Source organism: Mustela nivalis, assembly GCF_964662115.1.
Source record: "Mustela nivalis genome assembly, chromosome: 4".
In the NCBI taxonomy this organism is placed as follows: domain Eukaryota; kingdom Metazoa; phylum Chordata; class Mammalia; order Carnivora; family Mustelidae; genus Mustela; species Mustela nivalis.
Genome location: NC_139023.1, coordinates 120,731,251 through 120,748,291, shown reverse-complemented (window position 1 = coordinate 120,748,291; position 17,041 = coordinate 120,731,251). Strand labels below are relative to the sequence as shown.

The following is a 17,041-nucleotide window of genomic DNA, read 5'->3' as shown; positions in this document are numbered from 1 at the left end:
CGCCTGGATGGCTCAGTGGGTTAAGCCTCTGCCTTCGGCTCAGGTCATGATCTTGGGGTCCTGGGATCAAGTCCCAAATCAAGCTCTCTGCTCAGCAGGGGGCCTGCTTCCTCCTCTCTCTGCCTGCCTCTCTGCCTACTTGTGATCTCTCTGTCAAATAAATAAATAAAATCTTTTTAAAATAAATAAATAAATAAAAATTTAAAAGTCAGTTCTTTTAAACGGGTAAACATCTTCCCCAATCTCAGTAAGTCCTTTCTTTACAAATGCAGTTTAGCTCTTACTAAATTATCAAAAACACTGAATTAGTGAGTTCAAGTAATTATAAAGTGTGCAAAAATGTATGTTTCAATTTTTATTTTCTTGTTTATTTACAAATACTTTCTATAGCCAAGTGCACTACTGGGTCCCTATCCTCTAGGGACACACAGTTAAGCCCAAAGATATTACAGAAGTGATAAGTGCTATAAACAATAAATATAGAAACAAGAATTATCAATATAGAAGATGACATCTGAACTAACTCTTGGATACTGAACAGTTCCTTCAGCTGACAATGGGCCAGAGCTTATTTCTAGTGAACAGACAAAATATACACGGAAGAGAAGGCACAAGACATGCTGCTGTGCCCTGATCGAGCTGGCAAAGCTGGATCACAGGGTAAATGTGGGGGGAAACTGGAGACGAGGCTTGCACAGAATAGGTAGACAAAGCAGATCATAAAAAGCCTTATACACCAAGATAACAATAAACTCCTAGTGAGCAGGAGAGTAATAAATGTTGAGAAAATATTTCCAAACATCATGTAAATGGTGAAATGGAAACTTCAATGACCCTTCGGTGAAATGGAAACTTCAATGACCCTTCAGTGAAAAAGGCAGTGCCTATGGAGGTAGGGGTGAAAAAACAACAGTAAGGGAAAACACGAGAAATGTCACCAACACAGTACAAACAATCTGGGAATGGGATGTCTTTCAGGATCAGAGGAAATGGATGAAGGTGATGGAGATTTCCAGCCCTAGTGGTGAATGGGAGTGCCATGAACTAAGTCAGGAAGTACAGTAAAGGAATAAGGATTAGTGGGAAAGATAAAAAGAGACAAATATGGACATGGTGAAACAAAAGGGCCGGAAGACAATGTTAAAGCAAAGTGCAAACCCAGATTTGGGTTCAGAAGAGGAAAAAGCAGATATATATATACCTAAATAACACATCCAAAACAAGAAGAAATATACCAAATAATAAGCAGGTATCTTCAATTTCATTGACAATGAGGTTAATGTCTACTTTCTAAGTAGTAAAAACCATAAGCATATGTTTTTATTGCATAAAAACTTTTATGCATAACTGCATAACTTTTATTTTTTTAGAAGATTTTATTTATTTAAAAAAAAATTTTTTTAGGGGTTCCTGGGTGGCTCAGTAGGTTAAAGCCTCTGCCTTTGGCTCAGGTCATGGTCCTAGATCAAGCCCAGCATCGGGGCTCTCTGCACAGCAGGGAGCCTGCTTCCCCCACCCACCCACCTCTGCCTGCCTCTCTGCCTACTTGTGATCTCTGTCAGATAAATAAATAAAATCTTAAAAAAAATTTTTTTTTATTTATTTGTCAGAGAGAAGAGAGAGCACAAGCAGGGAGTGTAGCAGGCAGAGGGAGAAAGGGGCTCCCTGTTGAGGAAGGAGCCCAATGATGGGGACTGACGCCAGAACTCTGGGATCATGACCTGAGCTAACCGCAGACGTTTAACCAACTGAGCCATCCAGATGTCCCTCCAAAACTTTTAAAAAGCATGTTTGGCCATTGAAAAAGACTTTTTGAAGTTTAAAATATACATGGCATTGGGCACCTGGGTGGCTTAGTCCTTAAGCATCTGCCTTTGGCTCAGGTTATGATCCCAGGGTCCTGGGATGGAGCCCCACATTGAGCTCCCTGCTCAGCAAGAAGCCTGCTTCTCCCTCTCCCATTCCCACCCCCCTACTTGTGTTCCCTCTCTTGTTGTCTCTCTCTGTCAGATAAATAAATAAAATCTTTTAAAAAATAAAATATACATGGCATTAAAAAAAAAAAAAAAAGATACGGGACGCCTGGGTGGCTCAGTGGGGTAAAGCCTCTGCCTTTGGCTCAGGTCATGATCCCAGGGTCCTGGGATCGAGCCCCACATCGGGCTCTCTGCTTAGCCGGGAGCCTGCTTCCTCCTCTCTCTCTCTCTCTCTCTCTGCCTCTCTGCCTACTTGTGATCTCTGCCAAATAAATAAATAAGATCATAAATAAATAAATAAATAAATAGTTTAAAAAGATACTAAAACAAATATACAATAAAGGTAAATATGCCACCACTGGACCCCAGGTGGCCTCCCAGAATCAATCGTCATTACTAATTTCTTGAGCGTCTTTGCGAAAATATGCAATATATGTGTAAGTATATAGACGTATATATTCTATGCATGCTCCTTTAAGTAGCCGATGAAAAATAAATAATTCCCAAGAAGATATATTTTGTATTTCCCTTTTTTTTTTTTTTAGAGATTCTATTTATTTGAGAGAGAGTGAGTGTGTGAGAGAGTGTTGGTGTAAAAGGGGGAGGGGCAGGGGGAGAAGCAGATTCCCTGAGTTGGGATCCCAGGGTAGGGCTGGAGCCCAGGACCCCGCGATCATGACCTGACCCAAATGCAGTTGTTTAACTGACTAAGCCACCCAAGCACTCCATTTTGTATTTCCTACATATGATATTATATTAGTCAAATTTATAATAACAGGACCAAGAATCTAATCAATTAAAAACCATGCTTCTGCTCCTGAGTAATGTGTAATTTTAATTTCCTAATAAATTTAATTTTAATAAATATTAAAAACAAAACCCCACTAATTTCTCTTCCCATACACTGACCTTTAGGGAATTCCTTAGGTAACAGGTTCTGAAAGTGTGAGCACAATAAGGCCCATTCCCTTAATGATATTTTACTCAAGCCTTAAAATCTGGGCTCAAAGTACAAAGAGGGGAAGGGGGAAAGATTATGAATTAGTCTCTCATTCAGAATATTTTACTCAACATGGCTAGCCCAGGTCCACCAATTACCTCACACATGAGGGAATTTCAACCTTGCTTGGACACTGTAATGAAATAGAGATTTAAAAAAAGATATTAATGCCCAGTACACATCCATATTTAAACGGAAAGCTCTGGGGCTAGAGCTCAGGCGTTTTTCTCACAGGTTCCTAGTTGATTCTAACATGCATCCAGGACTAAGAACCACCAACCATAGAAATTATAATCAGATTTTATGGAAGTTGCCCTTAACCTTTTTATTTTGTTACTACATAATGTTCAAGAATGGGAAATGTACTTTAAAAATTCTTAAGGGCAGGAGTGCCTGGGTAACTCAGTCAGTTCAGCATCTGGCCTCAGCTCTGGTCATGATCCCAGGGTCCTGGAATAGAGCCCTGCATTGGGCTCCCTGCTCAGTGGGGAATCTGCTTCTCCCTCTCCTTCTGCCCTCCCCCCATCCTGCCCCATTCTTACTCACTCACTCACTCGCTCACTCTTTCATGTCCTCTCTCTCAAATAAATAAACACAATCTTTTAAAAAATAAAATAAATGAATAGAATTCTTAGGAACAAAGGTGGCACTAAATTATCAGAGTGTTCCTAAGGCAGGACAAGGTGACACAGGAGATCTCACAGTACAGCACTGCAGTCTTCTTCACCTGACATTCTCTGGACAAGCCTGCTCTAGATAGCACATTATGGAAGAACAGGATCAAATTCTGAAAATCTCCCCGAATTACAAAAAGGTTATGTACTTAGCGACAACCAAACTTGTGTTTAAATTTAGTAACTTCAGAACCAGATACAATAACCACTGCTTGGCTGCAAAGAGATCAGAAGTGAAGTGAACATGTCAAACTCCCAAGAAGCGGCGTACCCAAGAACTTCTTTTACAGGGACTCTAACCAGGGTGACATGGAAGAGCTGAGACCTGTGTTGTCGAACATAGCAGCCACTAGCCACATGTGGCTATCAAAACTTAAATTCAGGGCGGCCTGGGTGGCTCTGTCGTTAAGCGTCTGCCTTCGGCTCAGGTCATGATCCCGGGGTCCTGGGACGGAGCCCCCCATTGGCCTCCCTGCTCAGCAGGAGGCCTGCTTCTCCCTCTCCCACTCCCCCTGCTTATGTTCCTTCTCTTGCTGTGTCTCTGTCAAATAATAAATAAAATCTTTTTAAAAAAAAAAAAAACTTAAATTCAAATTGATTTAATTAAATAAAAAATAGAATTTCTCAGCTGTAACAGCCACATCTAAAGTACCCAACACCCACATGCAGCTAGTGAATAGCATATGAAGAACCAAATGTCACAGAGGATATATTTGACAGTGCTGGCTTGGGAATAATGAACCTTTGCAACTGCTTATTATATCTGTGATACAATATATTCTAGGAAGATGGTCTACAATTTTTATTTGATTCTCAAAGAAGACCATCTATGATTCACTTGCCAGTGCCCAAGCCCACAGAAGGTAGGAAAAAGGTTGTTTTCCAAAGAGTTACCTCTTATAAAAAGCATGTATTAACAGGAGCACTTCCCACTCACAGACATAACCTTTCAACCATCACATTAAGACAAGTGGGACTACGATCAGTACAAAATGTTCTTCTACTTCAATAATGCTATCATTCATGATCCTGGGGCTTCACTGCTTTTCCAGAAGAGCAAAATGAACTATAAACCACAATCAAAAAGATGCACTTCTTCTGCTTTATTCACCATCTCCAAGCTAATGGTATAGCCAAGATTCTTTGCTTCCCTTTCAACCCCAAATACCTGCTTTTGTAGCCATGGGAACCACAACAAAATGTTACTTATGGAAAGCTAATTCTGCATCTTACAGACAAAATAACAGAAACAACAGCCTTCCAGAGCAACTGTAGAATCCTGTTCCTTAGACTAACTCCAAAGACATGGATACAAACCTAAGATTTAATGCCTAAGATGTCATCAAGAACTTACAAAATACAAAGTAAAGGGTCTCCTAGATGAGCTTCCATTATGGATAGCCAGTCTGGGTCTGGTATTGAAAGAATGAACAAACACTTCTAAACAGACTACATGTTATGATATGATGGCTGCCTATTCAGTTACACCCAATTTCAAGGATAAAATCAACTGTTTGATTTAAAAACCTATCAGCTCTCACTGTGACTCAATATTCCTAATACATCCCTGAAAGACACAACATCCCTGAATATCTTAGTATCTTAAGTAAGTCAATAAAAATCACTGAAAGAAGGATATGCCCTTTATCTGGGAAGGAAAGATCTACCTAAACCAAAAGAACCCACATGAATATGAATAAAAATAGAAGGCAAAACAGATCCTTAATGTAGGACAAGACCAAAGTCTGTCTTAATATAAATTATGTAGGCTTGATGTGGGAACTATAAGGTCTGAGTTTATCAACATTCCATAGTCAAATATTATTAAACTGAGTATTTAAAAATCAATGGGCTGGCAGTTTCTTATCAAGTGAAACCTGTATTTATCATGTCCCTGGCAATCCATTACTAGATATTTACCACTGAAAAGGGGCTGGCAAATTATGGCCACATGCCATATCTGGCCCACCTCCTGTTTGACAAATGAAGTCTTCTTGGAACACAACTACATCCATTCATTTATGTACTGTGTATGGCTGCTTTCATGTTACAAGAGCAGAGTAACTACAACAGAGATCCTGTGGTCTAAAATACAGAATATCAAGGGCACCTGGGTGGCTCAGTGGGATAAGCCTCTGCCTTCGGCTCAGGTCATGATCCCAGGGTCCTTGGATGGAGCCCCACATCGGGCTCTCTGTTCAACAGGGAGTCTGCCTCTCCCCCCCCCCCCTCTCTCTGTCTGCTGCTCTGCCTACCTGTGATCTCTCTCTGTCAAATAAATAAATAAAATCTTTAAAATAAAAAAATAAAATAAAATACAGAATATCTAGTCCTTTACTGACCCCTGCACTTGAGAAATAACTTATGATCACACAAACTCTAAACACAAGTGTATAGAAGCTCAATTCATTATGGTCCAAAAATGCAAACAACCCAAATGTCCTTCAACAGATTAATGGAGATGCAAACTGTGGCAAAGGCATACAAATCAACTATAAAAATGAATTAATTATTGAATCTTACAATAACTTGAATGATTCTCAAAGGCATTATTCTGCATGAAAGAAACCAGTCTCAAAAGGTTACATGCTGTATGATTCCATTTACATGACATTCTTGAAAAGAAAAAACTAAATTGATGAAGAAAGATTAGTGGTCACCAGGGGTTAAAGGAGATGGGACAAGGAACTGATAGGATAAGGAAATTTTTGGGGTGATGTCCACATAGTGGCAGTGACTACACTAACCTATATATTTATCAGAGTTCACAGAACTGTATACCAACCAAAAGAAAATTTTTTTTCATAAAAATTTTAAAAAATAAAAAACTTGTCTACTAGGAGAATAATTTAAAGAAAAACAATAAGTTAACAAGAAAATAGTCTAAAAATTCAGGGCAAAGAATAAGAGTTTGCCAAGGAAGATCAGATCAGAAAGAGTGGTCTGGATAACTACATTCTTGGGTTTTATTCCTGGTTTTTCCATTGATTCATTATGAGGCATTAAATCAACAACCCATTTCACTATTTCTCTATGATTTTTATGCATATTTTGACAGGTGATATCTGAGGATGAATATAAAATACTCCACACAATATTTCTCCTGTCAAATATGACGTACTAATAGAAGAAACACCGCAATTCAACTTATTTCAGAATACTTCCATTCTGCCCCCCAGATTACTCATAAATATAAAGGTGTAGTTTATATCATAGTTCTCAGACCTTTTTACATACTCACATTTTCTCACTCTGCTTTCAAAGCTCTTTCACAACCCCAGCTGTCTAGAAAATCTGGCATCTCATTCCATACATACACCAAAAGACTCTACCACATATGTCTCGTTTTGTACATGGTCTGCAATTTTCTTTCTGGCAACTAGACCTGCAGGTTGTCCAGGACCAGTCTGGAAACTGCTACCAAGAATTAAGCAAAAGGCAAATCCTGTAAATACAAAATAATTTTCAGGGAAGACAAGGAAATGGTTTAGTCCTTATACAGAATCAATGATAAAAACAACTTATAAATTACATATTTTATAATAAAATATATTTCAAAAAAAAATCACACACAAAAAACTGAAAGATCAGATTCCTGTACCAGTAAGAACATTCAGACAAATTGCTTTCATTGTGTATAGTTAATAGACCATATCTCAAGACAGAGAACTCAAGAGTGACTACTATAAATCTATAATCAGTATATATATATATAAACATATTATACTATTACATACTATATAATTACATATTAACTATTAATATATTAATATTATACTATATATACTATTATACTACTAATTAATATATTATCTATATAATATTAATATATTATCTATATTATTAATCTATAAATCATTTATATCAAAATCAAAGGAAGAAAAAAAATTCTTGAGAAGAAAAAAATTTTAAGGGCCAAATAAATTTTTTATCATGACAGCACATCCAAAAGTCTTTACGTTTTTGTGGTGATTTTAAAATGTCAACAAATTCGGGATGCCTGGGTGGCTCAGTTGGTTGGACAACTGCCTTCAGCTCAGGTCATGATCCCAGAGTCCCGAGATGGAGTCCCGCATCAGGCTCCCAGCTCCATGGGGAGTCTGCTTCTCCCTCTGACCTTCTCCTTGCTCATGCTCTCTCTCACTGTCTCTCTCTCAAATAAATAAATAAAATCTTAAAAAAAAAAAAAAGTCAACAAATTCTCAGATGCTCCTATCTTCAGAAGGAGTCATCTATCTCCCTCCTGAAAAAGAACTCTCTTCTAACAAATACAATGTTGGGAGTAACACTATGTAATTTCTAGGAGTAGGTCATTAAAAGAGTTCAAATACTAGCTCTACCTTTATAATAATTCTTCTTTCAAGTCTGTTGTTAGAATTAGAGATAACATATGCAAAGCCTTTTACTTGGTGCCAGAATATAAGAAGCTTAACAAATAGTTTCTAAACAACCATTTATATTCCTCAAAATCTCATGGAAGATGTGTATTATCAATATTTAAAGATGAAAAAAGTGAGGTGCATAGGTGGTACAGTTGGTTGAGCAGCCAACTCAAAGTCGGTTCAGGTCTGATCTCGAGGTCATGAGATCTAGCCCTGCTTCCGGCTCCATGCTCAGCACAGTCAGCTTGTGTTTCTATGCCCTCTGCCCCTCCCCTGCATGCACACGCTCTCTAATTTGAAAAAAAAAAAAAAAGTAAAGATGGGGCAGCTGGGTGCTTCAGTCAGTGAAGTGTCTGCATTTGGCTCATGCGCCGAGTTAGGGCTCCCAGCTCATTGCTGAGTAGGCTTCTCCTTCTCCCTCTGCCATTCCCCCTACTTGTGCTCTCTCTCATAAATAAATAAAATCTTTTTTTTTTTTTTAAGATTTTATTTATTTACGAGAGAGAGGGAGCACAGAAGGAGGGGAAGCAGCAGGCAGAGGGAGAAGCAGGTCCCTGCTAAGCAAGGAGCCCGATGTAGAACTTGATGCCAGGACCCTGGGATCACAACCTGAACCCAGGGCAGACAGTTAATTGACTGAGTCACCCAGGGATCCCAGAAATAAAATCTGAAAATAAAATAAAATAAAATAAAATAGAGATGAAAAAAGTTCTTTATGTTGTTAAATGAATTAAAGTCACAAACAGGTGAAGTTACACCAAATGACAAGGAATTTAAAGACTTTTAGACAAAATTCTTGCTTTCTATTAGGCTGAATCACACAAATGCCATTTTTATTAGGTCAGAAGGGGTAGAGAGTATCAGCAATTTTATATAGTTAAACCTAACAGTTATAGAAGAAAATACAGGTGACCACAGAAATATTATTGAGGAGGCTTTTTAAAATTACACGCTAAACTAAATTTATATTTCACATGTTATAAGAAAAATAAAACTCAAGACTGCTACAAAATGATAGTTTTTCTATAGCTATTTTAATATATCAGTTATTAACCCAGTCTCATCTGACAGCAAACAAAAGTTAAATATAAGTTGTATATAGTTACAGCATTCTCTATCAGAAACTCACTATGAGGCACTGAAAGTGAGGGAAGTGATACAGAATAAAGACTTAAGAACAATTCATAGATTTTAGCTTCTAGTGGAATACAAAAAATATGTTTCTTCAGTGAGCAACAGACCACTTTCAGCAATTCAGACAAAAGATGAGTCTTATAAAAGTCAGAAAAATGACTGGAAAATTAGCACCTTAAGAAAAGCACAAATTCCCATTCAAGAGCCGGGTGCTAAATAGTGGCCATGAAGTAAACACAGAGAAAGAATAATATTTGAAATATGCTCATGGTAAAAAGGAGAAAACACTATGTATTACAAGCTCCTTTTATATTTATTATTTAAAGTGTCAAATTATTCTGATTTAAATTTAGTAGTAATGGAAATATTTCTAAATATTTTATGCTTGAAATCATATTTTTACTTATTTATGACACTTAAGTTCTAGGTATTCATTTAATCCTCAAAACAACCCTGAAAGTACTACTATTACCCACATTTTACAGAATAGAAAAATTGAGGCATAGAGAGATTAAGTATCCCACGGTCACAAGACTAGTAAGTAGTAAACCCTAGATTCAATCAGGGTGTTTGGATCCACAGTTAGTGTTCTTAACTTCATTACACAACCTCTCATATTCAGCTAACTTCATTATGTTACCTCTTAAACTTTATAGGCATGGATCCAAATATAGTCAATTTCCTTGTACCAACTCTGACAATTGAGGAAGAAGCCTAAATTAAAGTAAACTATTATTCTCAGGGTGCCTGGGTGGCTCAGTAGGTTGGGTGTCTGACTCTTGATTTCAACTCAGATCATGATCTCAGGGTGGTAAGACTGAGCCCCACTTTGGGCTGCACACTGAGCATGGAGCCTGCTTAGGATTCTCTCTCTCCCTCTCCATTTGCCCCTCCGCACTCATGCTGTGTCTCTCTCTGTCCCTCTAAAAATTTAAAAAAAAAGTAAACTATTATTCTCAGACACAATATTAAAAACTGCTGACTGGGGTGCCTAGGTGGTTCAGTCGATTAAGGGTAAGGCTACTGATTTCAGCTCAGGTCATGATCTCAGGGTGGTGAGATCAAGCCACATACCAGGGTCTGTGCTGAGCATGGAGCCTGCTTAAGATTCTCTCTATAGCCTCTCTTTGCCCCTCCCTCACTCCTTCTCTCTCTCAAAAACAGAACAACAAAAAAAAAACCAACAACAAAAAACTTCTCTAACTTATTAATCTGTTAACAGTTTTCCACTGATCCTACTTTAGATAACTTAACTTTATCTAACAAATCATTTGTTGAAAAACTGAACTATCACTTGCAAACTTAAACCAAAGATCATTCATTCACAGGGAGAAAGACAAATGTCTACTGGTTCACGAAGGTAAGTATGACAACCTTGCACAAGACACAGATAGATGGAATGGAAAAGCAACTGTGGGAAGGAAAAGAAACTTTTTAAATATAGAATATGTGGGCAAACCCTCAAAGATGATCTAGAAGTATTTTGGGGACTAATATTTCAGAAGTGAGTTGATCATTATAATGTTCTACTATGGGTTAGCAAACTTAGCTAATTGACAAAATTCCCAGCCCCCAACTGTTTTTGTAAATAAACTTACTGGAACATAGCATGCTCATTTGTGTTGTCTAAGGCTGCTTTTGTGCTATTTAACAGCAGAGTTGAATAGGGGCCACAGAGCTGAACATATTTATTATGTAGCCTTTACAGAAAGTTTGCTGACCTCTGTTACATTTACCAACACTGAGCAGAAAATAAATGCAAAATCATATTCTGATCACTAAAAAATTGATTCTTAATGGATAAAGAAGATATGGTCCATATATACTATGGAGTATTATGCCTCCATCAGAAAGGAGGAATATCCAATTTTTGTATCAACATGGACCGGACTGGAAGAGATTATGCTAAGTAAAGTAAGTCAAGCAGAGTCAATTATCATATGGTTTCACTTACTTGTAAAGCACAAGGAATAACGCAAGGACATGGGGAGATGGAGAGAAGTGAGTTGGGGGAAACTGGAGGGGGAGACAAACCATGAGAGACTGTGGACTCTGAGAAACAAACTGAGGATTTTGGAGGGGAGGGGGTGGGTGTATTGCATGGAGCACTGGGTGTGATGCAGAAACAATGAATTCTGGAACACTGAAAAGAAATTTTTTAAAAAGCAAAAAAAAAACCAACCAAACAAAAAAAAACCCAAAACCCAAAACTGATTCTTATTTGACATGAGCATAAGTTAATATCAAATTTATGTATCCTATGGCTAGAGACTTAAAGTTGAAAGGCTACCATATCTCATCAAAACTAAGAAAACCACCAACTATGACTATTATATGTACAAGAAAAAAACACTGCCAATTAAAAAGTGACACAATAATTTCCTAAAACATCTATTGCAAGATGATTCCAGTGTCAAAATACTGCATATGAGGGGCACCTGGGTGGCTCAGTGGGTTAAAGCCTCTGCCTTCGGCTCAGGTCATGATCCCAGTGTCCTGGGATTGAGCCCCGCATCCGGCTCTCTGCTCGGCAGGGAACCTGCTTCCCTTCCTCTCTTTCTCTGCCTACTTGTGATCTCTGTCTGTCTAATAAATAAGTACAATCTTTAAAAAATATATACTGCATATGAGAAAAAAATGTGTATCTTAGAATTGATGAGCTGTATCACTCTATAGTGATATAAATTCATATATAAAAGGGCTATGATACATCTACTGGACAAGGTTTTCCATTTGATCAGAGGGTTCTAGAAGGGAAAAGAAGTTTCTTACACCACTTTGCCAATATCTATAGGAACCAAGAAATACTAATAGGGAACAAAGGACTAAGGTTTTGCAGGCTATCCCACATGCAAGGCACTAGGTGCATAGTGCACTAGGTGCATATCCTTCTTCCAAAACACTGGTACCTGTACCGAGTACATTTAGGCGAGGGACTACTGAAATAATACATTCTCTTTGATATTAGACACATGAGCCTATATTTCAAAGTAACAGAATACCCCTCGAGTATAATCCACAGCAGGACATGCATGAAAAGTCTGTCTGAGTCACTGCTTTTTTTGGAAGGAAGGGAGGGGGAACAAGTGAGAGAGAGGGGAAGAATGAATTAGAAACAGACTTCATAGATTCAAATTTAGCATTTTATCTTTGCCTTCAAAGTATTCAATTATTCAAGGTAATGTCTGACAATGAACAACTTAATATGCAAATGAGAATCCTATATTAATAATTATAAAGCTTTAACACATAGTAGAAATGACTTCTGCAATACTGTTGTAATTCGTTCTCCCACTCATGAAACTTCAAAAATATTTAAGAACAAAACTTTTTAATGTTTCATTATTTAAGAAATGACCTTTATTTATTTATTTCTTTTAGAGAGTGTGTATAAGCGGGGTGGGGAGACTAAATAAGACTACAGAGACAGAGAGAGGCAGACTCCCTGCTGAACGCAGAGCCCGACACAGGGCTCGATACAGGGCTCAATCCTACAACCCAGAGATCATGACCTGAGCTGAAATCAAGAGCTGGATGCTTAACTGACTGAGCCACCCAGGAGCCCCCCATTACCTTCTCCTTTCTGTGAAGACAGGAGAGTTATGACAATCTGAGAAAATTAGGACAAAAAGGCTATGAACATTTAGCAATTAACAGTTATCAGATATTTCAGAAACTATGCCACACACACATAATTGTATGTTAGGTCTTTATCTCTCCATTTCTACCTACCTAACAACGTATAAGAATAAATACAACACCTGTTTCAAACCCTTCTCCTGTTGAGGTACACATATAAAGAAATTAAAAGCAAAGGAAAAAGAAAATAAAAGAATACTGAGTTTTTAGTATGTGCCAGACACTTTAAATTCCTTTAATTTTCCAAACAGCTCTGCTGTTACTCCCTTTAGCAGATAAGGAAGCTGAGGCCCAGAAGTAAAATTCCAAAGTCACAAAGCTGGCAAAGCGGCTTCTTCATTCAACAGGTAGATGGACGGAGATTTAAATTTCTCATTTAACCATACTGCTGCCAAACTAAAAAAGCAAAACATGTCTTTAATATACATTAGATAGAAATAAACCAAACTTTCTGTGTTGCAATTTTGACCTTTGTGATTTTTTTTTTTTAAAGAAGAAAGCAACAATGCCGCCCATGTATGCAAATCATAAAAGCTGGAGTTCCCAGGGCATCTTCTCCCTAGAAAAGATCCCCTCTATTCCATAACTTTAAATACCATCTGTGTACCTCCTCTTAAAACTCTGAGTTCCAGCACTGCCTAACTGTCTGCCATCTGACAGGTCCACTGGATGACTGGCAAATACAACAAAATCAGCACTGTCAAAATAAACTCTTGATTTCCCTTCTCACTGACCTCCAATCTTCATTAAGGGCCTTACCATTCAATGCTCTGCTCAAGCCAAAAGCCTGGGTACTATCTCTACATTCCTTCTCCCTCGCTTCCTATTAGGTCCCACTGGTTCTACCTACAAACTAGATCTCAGATCCATCTTCTCTCCCACCACTCTAGATCAAGTGGCCATCATGGTTCACCTGGACTACTACAATGATTTCTCTTGCTTGCCTATTTTCTCTTTTGCAGCCAAAGAGCCTTTTTACTTTGGTTAGCAAAACTGTAATATGGAACTTCAGCATCCTTTAATGGTTTTCATCATAGCCTCTTAAACTCTAGGTAACACAATCTCTTTCTACCTCTCAAACTCCATTCCACTCTCCCCGTTGGACATCTCCAGGCATTCTTTCAACTCCTTATACACCAACTGTTCACACTGCAGGGCGTTTGCTCTTCCTATAAGCTCCTGGCAGGGATAACTCCTTTCCTTCTCAGCTTCAAGGTCATCTTTCCTGACAACCCTTTTCTCACATGTAGGAGTAACTCTGTCTTCCCATAACTCTCTGTCACTTCACCTTTTTCATTTCTTCCATAGACAGTACTGATTGCAGTTGGGAAATATCTATTTTTCTGTTTCTATCTGTTCTCTACCAGATCATGATCTCTAGGTGGACAAGAATGTCTGTTCTGTTCACTGATATATAGTCAGTACCTACTAAAATGCCTGGCATATGTTAGTGACTCCAAGTTTTCTTGAATGAGCAAGATATCTGTATTAGGCTAAAAAGACTTTAATTTTTATATAACTAATTTAAATTGTTTTAAGTTACAAGTTTAAAAACCTATCATTGTCTCTCTTAAAAGTATGTAAGTACAGTTCACAGATAAATGTGTTTGACTTTTGAAGACCTGTAATAAGCCTTAAAATGGTGAATCCTGTGTCACATTCATTTTTTTTTAAGATTTTATTTATTTATTTGACAGACAGAGATTACAAATAGGCAGAGAGGCAGGCAGAGAGAGAGGAGGAAGCAGGCTCTCCGCGGAGCAGGGAGCCCAGTGTGGGGCTGGATCCCAGGACCCTGGGATCATAACCTGAGCCAAAGTTGGATGCTTAACCAACCAAGCCACCCAGGCATCCCTAAACAAATTTATTTTATAAATAAGGAAAATGACCTAATTTGGTGGGGTCCATGGGTCCAATCAGTTCTATTCTGTGTTAATTATAAAATACATCCACAAATTCTTTGATTCTCTTCCCTGCACGGGTAGAGTTTTAATTGTGAGTTAAATTTGGTGATGTGTTTCTAAAGAACAGAATATAGTGTTAATGACTATGTATGACCAGATCATAAAAGGCATTGTAGCTTCCTCCCTGCTCTCTTAGATCACTCACTCTAAAGGAAGTGGCCCTCCACATCATGAGAATACTCAAGGTGCCATAAGGAGGGGTCTATGTCAACAGAAATGGTTTATACCAAAAGCCAGCAAGAAATAGGCCTTCTGTCAAAAGCCATGTGAGTGAGCCATTTTGGAAGTACCTTCTCTCTGATGGCCAGTCAAGCCTTCAAGTAGCCCCAGCCAACATCTTCATGGCTACACGTCATGAGAGATTCTTAGGAGATAATAAATTTTTAAGTTCCTAAATTTTAGGGTAATTTATATCACAACCAATAGGTTAGTAATAGGCATTCATTCATTCAATAAACATTGATCTGTCCCTTATTATGTCCCAGTCACCAGGCCCCAAAGATAAAGGGGAAATATAAGACACTAAAATTAAATAGGACAGAAATTAAGTAGTCTGGCAATATAGTAAAAGTGTTCTAAAAAGGTAAATAAAAGGCCCTACCAGAATACCTGGCACAAGTATCAGATTTCAAAAGAAGAGAGAAGCAGCAGGAAGAAAGAATGAATGTGGTATATATACATACATGTAAGGGGTGAGGAAAGCATAAAGAATAAGTATGAAGGGACTAGAGATATAAGCACCAGCTGGGTAAAGAAACATGTTATAGGACATACTCTGAGCTTCACCCATAGGCAATAGGGAGACACTGAGAATTTCAAAACCCAGAGTAAGAAAATCAAAATTGCACTGTGGAAAAGGGCTCAAATGGAGCTTTCTCTAATCCAGACAGTTAAGAGGAAAAGTGAGTCTACAGTGGGCTCCCTGCTGCTTCTTCTCCCACTCCCCCTGCCTGTGTTCCCTCTCTCTCTATGTCTGTCAAATAAATAAACAAAAATCTTAAAAAAAAAAAAATAGAGGAAAAGTGCAGCCGTTCAGTGTAGGCATGATGATGGCCTAAAATGTTAACAGCAAGAAGAACAGAGTAGTACATGAAATCAAAATCAATAAATATTAAGGTTTAAAAACAGGATTTTGTTATTATATTTGAAATTAAATGCCATCAATATCTCAAAGCTGGGGAAAAAAAGGAAAATTACAGTAATATAAAAATATTTAGAATGAAAATCTTAAATGGCATATGTGACATAGCTTCTAAATTTAAAAAATCACCAGTACATTCTGAAAATGGAAAATGAATTTTAAAATTACCACTATACTAAAAAAGGGGGGGGGGGATACTATGCAGTCAGTATGATAAAAACATAGTGGTTTTGCATCATTCTAATTCACCTAATCTAAAAGCATAATATTCATTTATAACTGATAAGCCTAACTCTTTGTATATTTCTAACATTTTTTTATTGCTGGTATCAAGCATAGTTGTTTTTTTTTTCCCCTTTTAAGATAAAATGGCTAGGAGAATACTCTATTACCTCTCCCTGAGTATGAGTCAGTATGTCAGAATACAATCACTGTTCTTATTTGGCTCAAGAATTCTGTTTTGTTTTTCTAAGGCTGAACTCAAACTCTTCAGGACTTCAAAGCCTATAAATTTTCAGCATAAGAAATGGCTCTAAGTGTAATGTAAGAAAGAGACGATCTTTAAACATTTGTCTATCCCTAGCACTGTTCTACTGCATCCAGACCATAGTAAAAATTTAAAAAATATTTACTGAATGGATCTGGCCTAAACTATATACACCAGCAGTCTGTTTATATATACCCCAGTACCAGAATATTTACTAATGAAACAATGTCTAAGATTTATTTCAAAATTATGCACAGAGAGAATAAAAGTATGGGGATATAGATAAAGCAAGGCCATTAAACAACTTTTAATAATTAGGAGACTTATCAGAAAAAAGTGAAAGTAAACAACTAAGTTATAGAGGGGCATCTATATTGGTCAGTGGTGTAGAACTATTTCATTTATAGCAAACTGTAAAAAGGTTAATTTATATTTTCTTCAAGAGATCTGCCTTTAATTTATAACCCCGTATTTCTGTTACAAAATATTTTTACTTCATAAATCCCAAAAGACTTACTTAAGAACTATCGTTAAAATACAGGGGAAGAGGGGCGCCTGGGTGGCTCAGTGGGTTAAAGGCTCTGCCTTCAGCTCAGGTCATGATCCCAGGGTCCTGGGATCGAGCCCCGCATCGGGCTCTCTGG

At 37.7% G+C, this 17,041-nt stretch overlaps 1 protein-coding gene across 9 annotated transcripts in view; it reads right to left on the bottom strand.

Moving 5' to 3' along the window:
- The window catches only part of WDFY3 (WD repeat and FYVE domain containing 3), a 274,260-nt gene that overhangs the window by 204,472 nt on the left and 52,747 nt on the right, over positions 1–17,041 (bottom strand). Inside the window, exon 1 of one of the 9 annotated variants that reach the window (XM_082726683.1) lies at positions 6,892–6,932. The exons of the other annotated variants lie outside the window; for them this stretch is intronic. The gene's annotated coding sequence lies outside the window, so the exon portion shown is untranslated. Of the gene's footprint in view, positions 1–6,891; positions 6,933–17,041 lie in introns of those variants that run through there. 9 annotated transcript variants of the gene reach the window in all.